This window comes from Centrocercus urophasianus, unplaced genomic scaffold, assembly GCF_019232065.1.
Source record: "Centrocercus urophasianus isolate 14NV4802_14NV808 unplaced genomic scaffold, USGS_Curo_1.0 seq_29, whole genome shotgun sequence".
NCBI classification, from domain to species: domain Eukaryota; kingdom Metazoa; phylum Chordata; class Aves; order Galliformes; family Phasianidae; genus Centrocercus; species Centrocercus urophasianus.
This window is the reverse complement of record NW_024884855.1, coordinates 11107456-11115833: the sequence shown is the minus strand read 5'-3', so window position 1 is coordinate 11115833 and position 8378 is coordinate 11107456. Positions and strand designations below refer to the sequence as shown.

At 42.6% G+C, this 8378-nt stretch overlaps 1 protein-coding gene across 1 annotated transcript in view; it reads right to left on the bottom strand.

The window, feature by feature from the left end:
* The window catches only part of CUNH7orf50 (chromosome unknown C7orf50 homolog), a 106115-nt gene that overhangs the window by 85183 nt on the left and 12554 nt on the right, over nucleotides 1-8378 (bottom strand). The gene's annotated exons all lie outside the window — the stretch shown is intronic.

Here is an 8378-nt window from a genome sequence, read left to right as displayed (position 1 = left end):
CAGACCCATTCAGATGGTAGAACAACATCCTGTGGCTTTAAAGCAGCCACATTCTGCAAAAGACTGCAAGAATTGCTTACAAAAATAAAAAAGCCTCTTTTTTTTTTTTTTTTTTCTCTTTTTTTTTCTTTTTAAAGAAGAACTTCTGCAAAGGTGAACATATCAGATCTGCACTTGGTGCCCTGCCCACCCCACCCCCAGAAAGCACAGGTCTTGGGAACCTTACAATGCACGTTGGTTGCTCTGTCCATCTGAAGACAAACAATGCTAAGAAAACAAACGTTAGCTAGAAAACAACAGCTTCTAATTTCTTTTAGAAAATAGCTGGCTTTTAAATCTGGATGACGCTTAGTGCAGGTTACTGCTGAACTTCCCCAGAGGAAGCCATAAAGTTGCTAGAGATTTGTGCACAAGGTCATTAAACCGTCACACACTGCAGCTCTGAAATACACAAACTAATTCCACCTCTGTGCTCACCAAGTCGAGCACCAGAACTCCAGAGAATGTGACGATCTGCCCCACTTTCAAACATCACAAATGAGCCAATTAGCACACTAAAGGAGTTTTAAAATGCAGACGCTTAAAACCATGAGTAGAGTATTAAGCAACAAAGGAAACCGCGATTGCACTCATATTTCTCACAAAATAGTCAGTTTGCTAGTGAAGCTGCAGCCACAAAAGGTTTGACCTGTGAGCAGAGAGGCCCCAAGATGATGCTGCATTGGAAATAGCTGGATGTTCCTGAAACACCGAAATAGGAACAGCAGAGAGGAGTTTGCCCAACAGCTGACCACTTCCAAGGGAATGTTAATCATCAGCTAAGGAGAAATTCCCATTTACTCCCATCTTTCTGGTAGAGCACTAATTATATTTTCTCTTTGAAACATACAAGCACTGCCATGCCTTCTCTGTACGGAAGCTTCTTGACAACACAGAGCAGCAAATCTCATGCTGCTCCAAATGATACATACGTCCATTTTCCCTCATTAATTTCACCTTTGGAATTAACAACAATCATCCCAGTCCCAGACAGACACCCTGTGACAGACAGCTCTTTCAAACAGCACAAACAAAGGAACAGATCACACTTGCAGCAATGCATTTCCATCGAGCCCCAGCACAGCATACCAGCTGTGGGTAATCCCAGCACTTTCCACGAATAAACCAACTTCTCTGAGGTTGCAGCAGTACAGCTTCCCAAACAGAATTCCTCCATCCAACATCCCATTATATGGCTAAAAGCACACTGCACACCTGAGCTACCAGAGGAGCTTCCTGCTGCTGGTATTTCGGTTCAGGTTTACGAGCTGTACCTGAAATGACTAAATTTAAACATGCTATTGTAAATAAATGACAAGTGTTGTCCCAGGTGAAAAAATGACACCTCTTCACAGAAGCTCGTGGTGTTTTTTTTCCTCTAACGTGTAATTTAATCACACAAAGTTGCTTTCACTGCATCCTTTCAACAGTTTGACATTTACTACACGGTGATTGTGCAGGCATGAAAAGCAGAGATGGTCAGTCTTGAGATGAAGTTTGTTTAATTTGTGAAAAGCATTGATGATGTGAATGCATGTGGCAAGGAATTGGAGTCAGTGGGTCAAACAACCCCAGATCCTGCATGGGACAGACGAGATGCAGAGAATAACAGCCCCTTCCTTTCCCCTTCTGGTCCACACAAAAACCAAAGGCTCGCATCCAAAAACGCTTCACCCATCCATTCCAAAAGGGAACAGCTGCTATAGAGCAAATTCAGAAAGCAAAAAGCAGAAATCTTGAAACACAATTGTCTTCAACATTGCCTCTATCAACTGGAAAAAATACCACCTCTTCTTACATTGCCCTAATGTCACCAATTGCTGTACTTCATCAGCTGTTCATTAAGACTGCAAAAGGGAGGAGGTTACCTGGATAACTCAGAGCGGTTAGGACTGTTGCTTTCTGTGTCAAAATGTGGTTTACAGGGGGTAAAAGTACACAGAATTCAACCTTGAGCATGATTTAATTCCATTTGAACTTGTTTCTACACTAAAAGGAAAAACAGATGCACACACAGAAGGCAGGTTTGAATGTTAATAGCTATTCATGAAAACGGATCAATGAATTCACTTCATTTTGCTTGAAAACAGGGGTGTGATTTGAATTGAGGGGACTCTGCCCTTCCCTTCCGATCCAAAAGCCTCTCCCTGCTCATTCAGAACACTGCACAGATGTTTGGGACTTCCAACACAGAAGAGCACAGAGCTAAATTCATGGCTGAATTCAATCAATCAAATTATCTCTTTGCAACAAGTTTACTCTCACGTTACCAATTACTCTTACAGCAGCCCATCACTACACAGCCAGACACAGACATTTCTCGTTCAGACTGTTTCGATTAAGCTATTATTATTATTATTACATTCTGTTTATTAAGCACGTCTCCAATAAACATTGCCACCTCAGAAATGCATTTTATCTTTTTTTTTTTTTTTCTCTTAATGTTTCATCTGCAGAAACACATGATAGGGAACAAGCCATTTTTAAGATGTGTGCACAGACAACCTTGCCTGTACTCTCAAACTCTGCTGTCAGAGAGGCTCACAGTGATAGGCAGTGACCCATGCCATGAGCTGCATCTTACAGACACACACCGGATTTGAAAATCTGAGCACTCCCCAATCACGTTTATAATTTTGATGTCTTCCCCACCATTGGAAAAAATGGTATTTTCCAAACTATTTATTCTCCACTGACATACAATACATGGAAGTTTTAGCCCTTGCCTTTTAGCTTCCATTCCACCACACAGCAGTGTGACGCAGCCAGGAGCCAAGAAGGAGCAGCTGCAGATTGAGCCAGCCGCCCAAGCTGACAACAAGAAAGCAGTGCCTTCTCAGGACCTCAGGCCCTGCAGGATCAGCTCGCTGCCTTTCACTCAGCATCTCGTGTGCTGCCTTGGTTATTTACATCACACAGCTCATCCCACTGCAACAGATCCAGAGATGCTTGTCTCAGCCTCATCAAGTAGCCTGTGTGTTTAGGAAGGATTCAAAGTCACTTAACTCCAGTGATAAAACCAAGCCAAGTTTTCAACCTGCTTTTCCAAATCCCTCAAGCACTGTCTCCCACAAACATACACAGAAATTTGTAAGTTCTAACTTCACAAACTACTGAGTTATTCACTATAAAAAAAACCATCCCTACATTTTTAAATGCACATACCCTAAGTAAGGATGTAATGCAGCAGGATAAGCTATTCAAAGGCAATGACTCTGTTTAGAAATCTCCATGCTTGACCTGCAAGCAAAATCATTCCAAAGGCTTAAAATCCTCTCAAACTGCACAACATGTTTTCTGGAAGGACTTCAGCAACACTCCGTAACAAAGACATAATAGAGAAACAGGACAAATGTTGGGGTACTGTTAAACTAGCCCTAGCAATGGCATGAAGGCTATTCTGACAGGAGTTCACTGGTTGTCTAATAGCAGCAGAGATGGATGCCTTCTGCCTCAACCACAGCAACATTTCCGTTACTGGATATTCTCTCAATAGAAACAGAAATATAATGGCAAATGAGATTTTCTTCTATTCATTCTCTTCCACTCAGAACTGAAGAGAAATAGCCTTACCTGACTGCAGCAACTGTTTAACTCTTGTGTGCCACTATTCAGTTACAAGTGCAAATGGGGAGAAACCCAAGAAAGACCTCTCACAGTGTTGTCCCATGCTCCAAACATCAACCTGTGGGTTGGCCAAGACAGAAAGGAGATGCAAAGAGCGATACCTGCAAGAACTTAATTTAGAAGCTTTCTTGGCTTTCGAAGACAGGAGTTCAGAAGAATTACTTCTGATATCAATAAAAGCTGAACACTCTTAGAACAGCAAGACAAGCGACGAGCTATTTCCTTATGGTGGTGCAGGAGAGGTGGTGATGTGGCACTGCAGAGGTGATCCATGGATCACAAGCGCAGAGCTGCAGGCTGGGAGCTGCTGACACTGACAGCAGATGGCACAGAAGCTAAGCATGTGCTCAGCCCACAACAGGGACTGTGGGAGCATCCTTGGCAATCCTGCCCCTGGTCCCTGAGACTTCTGCTCCACTCAACATCCCCTGCTACAGGGTAAAGCCTTTCAGCTCTTGGCCAGAAGGTGCTCCTGTGTGACCAACAGGTTTGGGACAGCTGGCCATTGCTATTGCAAACCCAAATTAGAGTATGACTTAATCCAGACCACTCTTTGTAAAGAGGGAAATACATTTTAAATGAAGATAGTTCACTAACCCTAACCGTGATATAAGAGCATGTGGTTATTAAAATAAAGCTTTCAGGATATAAAATACAAATTGCTTAAATTTATTATTAGCTATGTCGGAATGTAAAGGTAGAATAGAACGACAGTTATTAAAAACATGCATCTTCCTTGCATGCTGTCATATAAACTCCATGCTCCATTTCAGGTGATGCAGCTCTAACTCTTCAGCACGTTGTCTGAATGGCTCTGAGGTGCTTCAAACACAAAGGGTGTAGGGGCAGAGCTCTCCATCTTCCCCTGTGTGCATTTGCTGTTTGCAAAGCCTGCCTCACAGATGCAAATTATTAAGATAATGCTGAAAATTCAATAAAACATCGTATGATGATCATCTGCTTCATGTCCTACAGAACTCTAGTGGGATTCAATTAGAAGTAGGGAAATGCATTCAAAGGCAGGGTCTGGTTCTTTAGGTAAGAGGCTCTCCTGTCAAATACCTTCATGCTTGTACACGCAACACTTCAGGCAGCTTCTACAAGTCCAAAGATTAATTTTCTGTTCTAATTACTTGTTGGATGTAACACAGGCATCTTATAAGAATTTATTCATCTACATGGCTTTGATCTACTACACAAGAGCCATGTTATCTATACTGTGATTTATCAATTAACATATACAAACATACACTGCTCTTTCGCATGGCTCTCAATATTGCCTCTAAATGCAAAGGGGATTTTGGAGAAGGAAAACCCTGGTGAAATAACACCAGTTCCTCATCCGTACTGCAGAAGCAGCCATGCTGCCCCTATCTACTCAGAAAGGCTTTGTGTTGTATAATAGATTCCATCAAATAATTAGTATTTCATAAAAATCCTCGTTATGCCCATTTGGTTTTCAAAAGCAGCAGCATTCTGTCGAGGACTGGGAAAGCTGCTGATTTTCACACTGACCTTACTTTAAACATTCAAGTCTGCGCCTTTTTTTCTTTTTTAGATAAATTAACATTTATAAAACTGTACCCAGGAGCAATCAAGAGGAAGGAGCACATCCACGGGATTCAGCCTGCAGTCCTGTTACAGTGCACACACTCCATGCCCCCAGCCCTACCAAGAGCAATACATAGTAAACATTCATCCTCTCAAGCTTACAGCGTAACTTCTTGCCAAGTAGAATGTTTTGAGAACTCACACATATAATCAGATGCATTTTATTTCTGAAGACTGGGGCCTAATTTTTGATATTAGGTAATTCAGGCCTTTTCTAGCAGTTTCCAGTCATCTTGCCTCTATGATGAGCTAGAACCAGAAACAGAGAATGAGTAAACAAAACCACAGTTGACAAAGGCACAACAGCAGCGTTCTCCATTGAGTGGAGCTGGGTGGCATACACTCACTGTCACCTGCCCCAGCTCCTGACCTCAGTGATTCTCAGCATCCACAGAAGCTTCAGCCATCAGTGGGAACCCTGCCCTGAGCTCCAGTTTCCTGAAAATATGTGCAGCTAAGTCATGAAAGCAAGGATTTACATTGGAAGCCTAGCAAGAACAGTCAAGGAAAGTTCTCACCACTGAGTAACGAGTGAGAGCGGAAAGGAAACGTCAGTTGTGCTCCAAGAAGAGAAAGAATTTCCCCTCTTGATGGCAAACCAGGAACGGTTGTGTTTCCACCCCTGAACGCTCATCACCTCAATCCCTGGGCATGAGGAAAAGTAAAGAACTACATTTGAACGTATACAGATTAATGCAAATACCCAGAGTGAGCACAGCACTTTTGCTGGTTAATAAGTGCTGAAAAATGCCCAATTCCTTTAAACCAAAGTAAGAAATGCACCACGCGTTGTTTATCCCAAACACAGTTGGGGACGTGAGCCTTTCGCCTGGGAAAACCATCTTCAAAGCAGCAACTGTTTTCCCAGCTGTGAACACTCTTTCCTGGGAAATCGACTCGTACCATTACAAAAATAATTTTCAAAGGAATGTGAAATTATTCTGCCTAATCTATGCATATCCGTATGTCAGACGTTATTTTGTACCTTCTTAGACATGTTTGTTTACTGAAGGCCTCGCGTTCCCTACAAACACGACGTGGTGTGACAAAAAAATTCACTTCTTTTAACAGATAAATAAACACGTGGTTAATTCAATCAAATAATTTGTACCAACTCTACCAATATTCTAAGAAAGAAGTGTTAGCAGGAAGCAAAGAGCTCTGTCCCATAAGCAGCTGCCCTCTGAGTTTGTTTTTTTATTCCCTTTCCCCTAATTTGAATAATATCGCATAGATATTAAGAAAGCAGACAAAACACGCAGGATCCCACACAGCAAGTCACAAATGGGGTCCCGGTTTGGTAATTGCTTTCAGCCATCACAGGGCTGTCCTGTGGAGCAGCAGTCAGAAGCTCAGGGCCAGCAGGGAGACCTTGGAGCAAGGCAGAGAATGGCTGACACCAGTAACAGCAACCAGCAGGAAGGAGAGAGAATGGGCCCAACGTCTCCATTGCAGGCTGGCCAAGACCAGCAGGCTAACGAAAGTTCATTAACATCCCTACTGACATTTAGGTTTGCGCTGAGAAGGAGCTATCTTCCCCTCCTTATCACCAGAAAGAGAGATTAATTCACCAGAGTTATCCCTCCCAACAAAACAACTGCTGGTGCACCCCTGCGTCGAGGCAGGGATGAAAGATTGTGTCATCTTCTCTTCATAACACACACTGCTCTATTTGCACATTAGAAATGCAAGCTGTGTAGTCAGAAAACACTACAAGATCCTCACTTTAGCTAAAAATATATATTCAGTAATCTATTTTCCTTTTATTTTTTTCCTCAATGTGGAAGACTCTAAATATCTCTTTAAAATGACCACATGGATAACATTAAGCACAGCACGCGGGATTAAGTTAGTAAAGCAAAACTGTACAAATGCAGGAGGACCTGCACTGAGGTGCAACTTCACAACGCAGCTCAGGGTGGAAAATGCAGCTTATTTTGGTGGTTACGCAAAAGGCTTCACATCATCCAAAATGAACCAACAAATAAAGTAACAAGACAGGACTCATAGACTCCGTCTGCAAACCATCCGCAGCTCTTTATTCCAGCAACAGGCTTTAGTATGAATCAGTGGGCTGCCAGAGAAAGAAATACACTTTCTGATGAGAGCTTTACATTATCTGCTTGATGGATCGTACGCCACAAACGTCTGGTTTGCATTCATTAACCATTCATGTTACTCCCCCAGTTACCTGATTACAAGCAGCATCAGAGATCGTATCAAAGTAGCACTCCTAAGCATTCCACCAAGCTCACACCAGAATTGTTCACCTCCACAGCTGAAACACTGTGGTCTGGGGAGGGTTTTCCTCTCCTGCACACAAAACAATGCTTTTAGAGGATCACTTTTCGTGGTTGGCTTTGCTGCAGGATGAATTTAGTACCTCCTTGTTGGTCTTTATCACAATCCCCAAAAGGCTGAAGAGAAAAACACTTTCCCTACTAAGTTTGCCATTTTCCATTTAGCAAACAGAGCTTACTGTTTGGGCACCTGCACGGCAGCCGTCTGATTAAAGAAATGCTCTGAGCTACTTGTTTATTTGCCATTGTTTGTACTGCCTGTATGGAATCTCAAAAATTAAATTCCTTTCCCACTGATTTTGCCTTTATCTGGGGGAAATGTTGATTCCTCCTCCTCCAACCACCAGCACTGCTGAAGATGACAAGGAACAGACAATGCTGCATGAGCATTACACAAAATACCCTTCAACCACAAACAACAGGATTTGATTTATAATGACCTGACTGGCTCTTACTCAATTTTCCTTGAAGTTACAACATTTGCTAGACTAAATTGGGAAGGAAGAGGAAATTAACGTTGTTTTCTATGGATTATCAATTTTGAGTCTCTTGCTTAATAGATGTTCAACTCTGGAAGAATTTCTTACTGTTCTGCAGGAAGCCTGCAGCTCTGAGAACAGCCCTGGAGGAACAGCAGCCCTTATGTCCCAAGGTCAAAAGATCCTTTGGTACGGCGAGGTCGTTCTCAGCACAACTCCAACAGCCTTCACAACCAAAGCCATCACTGCACCACGTTCCTTGCCTACAAGGCTCCTAATGTCAGTTCTGCTTTTCAGTACGCTTCCATAGCACCGAGGCAGC